The sequence below is a fragment of the Dysidea avara genome, chromosome 12 (assembly GCF_963678975.1).
Source record: "Dysidea avara chromosome 12, odDysAvar1.4, whole genome shotgun sequence".
In the NCBI taxonomy this organism is placed as follows: domain Eukaryota; kingdom Metazoa; phylum Porifera; class Demospongiae; order Dictyoceratida; family Dysideidae; genus Dysidea; species Dysidea avara.
In genome coordinates this window covers 10,717,401-10,724,635 of record NC_089283.1, presented here as the reverse complement: position 1 = coordinate 10,724,635, position 7,235 = coordinate 10,717,401, and positions in this window count along the sequence as shown.

The window sequence follows — 7,235 nt, the reverse complement described above, 5'->3', positions numbered from 1 at the left end:
TCCAAGTTTACCTTTTATATGAACTGTGATTTATAGCCTTGCTTAGATTGACTATTAATGTGTTGGATCGCGTAAATCGCAATTATTAAATTGTTTCATTATTTGTTACAAAGTTACTAGGCAACAGCTTGCCATTCTATTGTAACTTATCATTTAGTCTCGTTCCCAGCTGGGCTCGCGCTAATGTGCAAACACTGTCTGGTGACAATGCTCGAGTTTCTTGGGCCCGGAAGTGTTATCCAGCCAAAATATTGGCTGGCCAATCAGAATCGAGGAGTTGTATAATTGCATGAATGTATTGGAATTTGATGAAAAAGCAGACTATTTAAAGCTGTTTTTTTTGGAAGTTTTTACCTAGAGGTTTGTTGTCAAGTTGTGCCTTCTGATCTCACCTTATAAAACCGAAGAGTGGTGATTCACATTTCACCAGTATCCAAAGATCGCGTCTAGTAAATCGCCCTTTTGTGAGCTTTTACTTTACCATATTCGAATGGTTTTACACTGTTTTTAAACGATTATGCAATTCCTCAATTCTGATTGGCCAGCCAATATTTTGGCTGGATCGCACTTCCGGGCTCAAGAAATTCAAGTATTGTCACCAGATGGTGTTTACGCATTAGCGCGAGCCCGGCTGGGCACAAGACTACTTATCATAGTGTTTGATATTGACATACATTTTATAGCTTCACTTTCTTGTAAGGGCTAACAGTAGTGATTCTATTTGTGACCCACTGAGCATAAACCTGGTTAGTTTTAGGCTACAGAAAATTTATTGAATGAAAGGCTGTTTATATACTGTGTTGATGGTTAACTTTGCATGTTTGTCATGTTTGCTTGAAGGGGATGTGGACCATTACTAAACCACTAACAGAGGCTTGTCTAGTAATACTCCTTTAATGGTAGAATTGTAGAGTTGGGCTCGTTACTCTAAAATGTAACTTGTACGTATTACTCGTTACTTCTATCACATATTACTCCCAGAAAAAAAGTAACGAGTTACATATTACTCTTACTTTGAGGGTTGTAACTAGTAATATACATATTATGTTTAGCTGTTACTAGCTATAAAGTAAGTCCAACATTCCGAATACAAGGTACCAGCCTACAAATACAAGTGACACAAGCAAGACACTGGTTTCTCTGGTGTAATTCTGCCACAATAACATACGGTACTTTGTTATGGAGTCTTGGCTTCAAAGGCACTCCCTTTACATCATCACTCTTTGTTCATGCCTGGAACTCTGTCTTTAGTGCTGTCTGAATACAATTTATGTATTACTTACTACTTCACGTTATATTGTACTTTGCATGGGAGGATCAAAGTGTAGTGTATTGTTCATACACTACCTATTAGCTGCATAGCTGTACTGATGAGTCATACAGAACAGTTATGCAGCTAATTGGGCAAATACAGTACAGTTATGTGGAGAATTTATTTTACGAAAGCAACATACTGTAAAATTAATTGCTAAAACCAGCCAAACTAATCCTATCAGTTCATTCTACAGCTAGAAATAGACTGTATAAACACTTACTGATCGTCTGATCATGAAGCTATTTACACACGACTCCACTAAGACAGCACGATTGATCATGTGCGTGACATTGTAAATCGCTAAAACTAGCCTAACTAATCCTTTTAGTTCGTAGAAATAGATTAAATATACACTTACTGATATCCTGATCACCGAAAATTGCAGTGGTTTAAATACTAGAGAAAATCACTCCGAGCCAGATGACCAGGAAGTACAATATAACACTTAAGCACCGCCTATGCTTGTGTGTATAGTATTAGCCTCTCGACACGCCCCCTCGTACTGTATTTTCTGTACACACGCTTTAACTATAACATACAGTATTTGTTACTGCAAGTAATATTATTACGTAACGCGTTACAAATTACATTTGTACCATGTACAACTCTGGGATTGTAGCAGGAGTATGTATTGCCAGTATTCTTTCAAGTTGAAAGTGGTGTGTCCCCTTTAATAGCACCGCATAACCTAAATATTTGGAGGGGTAAATTTTTTGAGGTTGAGCAATGTTCCTAAAAAGAAATTTTCAGGGATTTGCAACACTCCCAAAATGTATCAAATGGTACAGTAGTACCGTTTAAGTAGGGATCGCCTTGGAAATTTTGCACGCTGCCCAAAATTCTACCTTTAAAAATCATCCCAGAGACATTTTACGCAACAAAAATCACCTTTACGGAACAGTACTAGTCCATATAATATTTACAGGTGGCCAGATATAGATTTTTTTTTTTAAATTGCCAAAACTCGAATTTTAGTCTCACTGCCTCACTGACCACAGTCACAAGGTTATAGGCCAAACAAAGCAGTGCACGGCCTACTCTAATACAACAGTTACTCTAATACATGTACAACAGTCATGCATGATATTCTAATGGAACAGCCACAAGTTACATTGCAGCTAGCTAGGCTGTGCTACAACAAAAACTAGTATTTAAAAATATTGTAAATTTAAAAATGAAGTAGGGATCTATGCAACAAAAAGTAGTGAAACAAGAGATGAAGAATGCTGGTATTACAGCATAGCTCAGTGGGACTACTTTGGCACATTAGCTATAACACTATTATTTTGCTCAATGCCAAAGTAGGGACTTTTCCACTGAGCTATGCTGTAATACCATCATTCATCTCTTGTTTCACTACTTTTTGTTGCATAGATCCCTACTTCATTTTAAAATTATTTAAAAAAAATACTAGTTAGACTATATGGCGGTCTAAATATTTTAAAGATAAATGATAACCTGCAAAATCAGCAAGAATTTCCCCCTCGAAATATTTAGGCTAAACGGTAAGAGGCTGGAAGAAAACATATATAGTTGAGAAGGTATGTACTTCTGTGCTGCATAATCTGTGGTAAAGTGGTTTGTTTGAGTTATGTTTCCTAGCAATGCATAGCAACATAATTGATAAATTCCAAAAATAATTCATGAATTATGAAATATGATACTAAATAATTGTTACAGATTACAAAATTGTAAACGAAGCTAATTGTTAACATACATAGTTGATTAGTTCAAGGGATAGTATTACAGTGTAACTCAAGATACTCTAATAGTGCAGTCATTCTATTAGATCATTCACAGTTGCAGTTGATTTTCAAACATACATATACAGTGAAAACCATATCTTCAGTGTTTCTCTTATTTTAATCACGTAAAACCTAAGTTTCAGAAAATTGTGTGTACGAGTTTGTGTGTCTATATAACCACAGCATGTGCTACTTCTACAAACCAGGTACCCAGTTAATGCTACGCAGTTATCTATCCCTTGCTGTAAACATTGAATTACCATATGTGCTAGATAGTAGTGACCACAAAGGAGTGGGTGTGGCCCATGAAAAAAGCATCACCCAAAAACCAGCCTCACTTTTCCCTGACGACTAAGCCAAAACAAGTCTTCAGATTGACCCGAAACGCTTCAACAAATTGATACAGATGTTTTTTTAAAAATTTATTAAATGAAATTTTCTACTACTGAGTAATTACTGACTGACTGACTGACTGACTGACTGCCTGATGCCTTCAGACAAGTGTAACTCGATAACGGCTAAGGCTACGGGCTTGATTTTTTCACTGTTCAATGTCGCTTCAGAGTCAGCATGAGAGGTGCCTTTTGGCACACCGCAGTACGTACAATGCATTCTTCATGGACTTACCTGTGTCCTCCTTTGTGTCCCATTCATCTTTACTGACAACAAAAAGTGTCCATTTGGCGGCATAGTGGCTATTTTGATTGCAGAGGTGCTTTTTGAACAGTTCTTGATTTGAAATGATGTGTAACGGGTTGAACATACTGACAATGAAGCGTAATGGATACTTCACTTTTCAGATGATAATTGATATAAATGAGGCGTGCGGCTCCATTTCTTTGGGTATGCGTGGATTGCAAAGGTGCTTTTCGAACAGTCAAAATGCTGTGTAATGGGTTGAACATAGTTGACAATGGATACTCTACTTTTCGGACCATAATTAATATACAGTGTAGCTGGGGCGCGTGGCGCCATTTCAGATGTGGTATGCATGGGTTCACCGGTCATAATAATTATTTACAAAAAATGTTAACCAACAGGTACACACAAAAAAATAGAATTTTCAACTAGAGAGGGACCATAGCACTTTGATCAAAAGTACTGAAACAAGCTGGAGTAGTGCACGATATTAAATCACAGTAAAACAATAAGAAGTGTTATATCCCTACTACTCTAGTCAAATTTTTTTTTGTGTACTTGTTTAATTACTGCTAACATGATGCATGTAGCATGCTGTAGATACACTGTACATATCAAGACACATAGTAGTGTGTCGTACAGCTCAAGAAGCCGGCGCACAACACCGTGAGTATATTGACAGGAAGGAAGAAAACACGATTTTCTTGCATTCATAACTCTGTGCTGCCTTTGTGGACACACCCACCAACTTCAGTTTCCCACAAACCAAATTTCAGCAAAATCGCTCCAAGCATTCCAAAATATGATACTTCAAAAATTGGCTTAGTTTCTTCATTTTTTGTTTTCTTCTTTTACTTCGTCTTTTCGCACACTTACAAAAACTGCCATAAAACGTGAATGCAATATCCGATTGCCTTTAATTTGGCACACAGAAATGGGGTATAAAGGCGCAACTTGGTACAAGTTTGGCTAAGCAGTCAAGGAGTTACATTATTCATGAAAAATAACACCAATATACTGTCATGCCTACAGGGTAAACTGCTTATGGGACCCTTAAACCTGTAGAGAACTTTTTGGAAATGCATGTTTACACAATATGGGTACACATGGCAACACTAGGTGGGGTAACTTAATTCTTACAGCCTACAAATACACATAGCTTAAAAGTGTGTTCACTGGGCTACTTGGAGAAGGTTAAATGAACACTGTAACTATAGTGGCTTACTTGTTATGAAGTCATGAACAGCAACGAGTCGCATCTCCATGTTTCAAAATTCTTGCCACGTGTTTAATTTCGATTGTGGGTTTACTCACATGAGTCATATATAGCCTGATAGAAATTTTCACAACGAATCGAATGGAAGTTGTTGCAAGGTGATAGGAGCAACTATCATCGAGTTATCGACATTTTATAAAGGTATGTAAAGGGTTTGCATGTTTCCTTACCAAAAAGTTATTTTCATGGCTAGTTTTGGCCTCACCATTTAGCGTTAGGGTAAAACCCTAGGTATCATTTTAATCAGTGTTACAGTACATCACAAGTAGAATGACGTAAATTGTATAGCCATAGGATGGACACTTCGAAAGTTAGTACTTTGTGGCGTGCATATTTATTCCAGTTTTCTGGATTATGCGGGTTTAAGGGTTATGGGAAGAAGCTGAAAATTGCTACATGGATAGGTTAACTATTGAACCTCAAACCTTCTGTGGTTTGAAAGAAATCAAGTTAACGACCACGAAGATACAACAAAAAAACCAACAGTGTGTAACAATTACAAGATCGAGATTAGCTAATTGTTATTGTTATTAGAGCTTTACAGTGACCAGCACTGAAGGTCTGACAGCAACATGTGCTGCAGCCTTTGGATTACCTAACCTAACAAACTGGAACTATAGATTTTAACATTACTTAACCTGCAGTAGCTACAATAAAAACGAATACTTGCCATACCTACCAGACAAACCACTTGGTGGAATGTTTTGAAAATTAGTGTACAGATGGATTAATCACCTTAGAAAGGCCCTTCAATGGTTGAGAATCAGATTTATAGCCACAGATTTATAACACGAAATCCAACTCTGTGTAGCAATTGCGAGATCGAGATACTCTAATAGAGCAGCCATCCTGAAGAGCGAGCAGCTAGAAACAAGTAGCCCATCAACTACATTTCAAATCACCCTGTAGTAAGTTGAAATAAGTCACCCTGTAGAGAGTTCAGCTACAAAGAAACCACCCTGTAGAGAGTTCAGCTACAAACAAGTTACTATGTAGAGAGATCAGCTGGAAACCAGTAACCTGTAGAGAGTTCAGCTGCAAAAACAAACCACCCTGTAGAGAGGATCAGCCAGACTAAGTAACCTTGTAAAGAGATCAGCTAGAAACAAGTCGCCTCAGCTACAAAGAACCACCCTGTAGAGAGTTTAGCTACTACAAACAAGTTACCCTGTAGTGAGATCAGACAGTTCAGCTACAAGCAAATCACCCTGTAGAGAGCTCAGCTACAAACAAGTTACCCTGTAGAAAGTCACCCAGTAGAGAAATCAGCTACAAACAAGTTATCCTGTAGGGAAAAATTGGCATGTAATAAAATTAATTTGTATAATTACTGATAAAATCAAAAATAGTTAAGTACTAACAAGCTGCTTCAAATCTTTTTCTTCTTCCTGTGGTAAAGAAAAAAAAAGATAGAACCCCAAAGCCAGCGTATGGCTAGCTTTGGGATATACAAATACAAAAAGAAGTGATATCCAAAACAAAGTGGCACCAATTTCACCTGAATTGTCGTTATTAAAATTTTTACCACTAACCTACCATCACAGCCATTTCTTGGCCGCCACCTTGGATCTCACATCTTTTTCACCATGGCTTTTTTGGGGGCCACACCCTTTTTTTTACAGCTTGGCTGTTTTGGATTAGATAGTATTAAAACGAGAAGCAATCTTGTTATCACCCTGCAAAACTCAAGTTAAAACTTGGAAAAAAAAAGTCCATTCCTAAGCTAGATCTCCATCTCATAGTATCAGAGGGCTATCCAATCTCCTATCAATGCTAGCTACTTTTGAATTTTTGATATTTTAAATGCAAGACAATTATAAATTTGTTACCTATGCACCCTCTACTATCTGTGGAACCATTTCTCACATATATTTATCATGGGATGGGTGAAAAACATCTCTTATTGGGTCTTTGATTTTCAGTGGTGAGAGGATAATTCTTCACAATGAATTTTTGGGGAAAATGTAATTACAGTAACTACTTGTTTACAACTAAATCCATTCTACCCATGTAACATTAATGACATAAGTAGTAATTAAGCTATTAGTATAATCACAATTTGTACTGTACTGTAATATGTACATAGCTATGTGTATTTCGGCTGTGGATACAGTTTACCCACAGACCTTTAAGGCTTGTCTTGATTAAAAAGCCTATTAAATAAAAGAAACTGTGAATTCATGCTAGACATGTGCATAGTGATCATCACATTTTGTCTATTGCAGCAATATTTCAGCTAATACAAAGTATTCGAATGGGA